The following is a 426-nucleotide window of genomic DNA, read 5'->3' on the forward strand; positions in this document are numbered from 1 at the left end:
CCCTGTCGGTTTCGTAAGTACTTCTTTAATGTACATGGGTTATGAGAAAAGTTAAAGCCCAAGAAAAGCTGTTCGTAAAGGTTCTCATATCTTTTCTTGCTTTGTCTTCCCTCTCACCAGTGCAAACAAACATTAGTAAATGGTGAGTCAGAACACATGATGCTAGTTGATAGTATTTTGTTGATTTGTAATGAAATGATAAGATAGCTAGTAAGTTCTTCAGCTCATCTTTTTTTTTTCCATTTGCAGAAGAGAGGCTGTGTGAAGGTGTCAACGGGTGAGTATAGGTTTGGTGTCTGCTGAGAAGAGAGATAGCCTTTAGTGTGGTGAAAATGGATAACATGCTTTTGTGCCTTGCAGTGGCCCACTTGGGAGTCAGTCTCCTTCCTCGGATCGGCTGTGCAACTTTAGCATCTTGCAATATGC

General features: G+C 40.8%; 1 long non-coding RNA gene across 1 annotated transcript; it reads left to right on the plus strand.

Annotated features, from left to right (window-relative positions):
- Window positions 1-120: 120 nt before the first annotated feature.
- LOC107734786 (uncharacterized) lies at window positions 121-426 on the plus strand. Its single transcript, XR_001639165.1, has 3 exons — window positions 121-142; window positions 250-277; window positions 361-426. It is a non-coding gene; the product is annotated as an uncharacterized LOC107734786 (long non-coding RNA).

This window comes from Sinocyclocheilus rhinocerous, unplaced genomic scaffold, assembly GCF_001515625.1.
Source record: "Sinocyclocheilus rhinocerous isolate Xijiao unplaced genomic scaffold, SAMN03320098_v1.1 C35275012, whole genome shotgun sequence".
Taxonomy (NCBI): Eukaryota; Metazoa; Chordata; class Actinopteri; order Cypriniformes; family Cyprinidae; genus Sinocyclocheilus; species Sinocyclocheilus rhinocerous.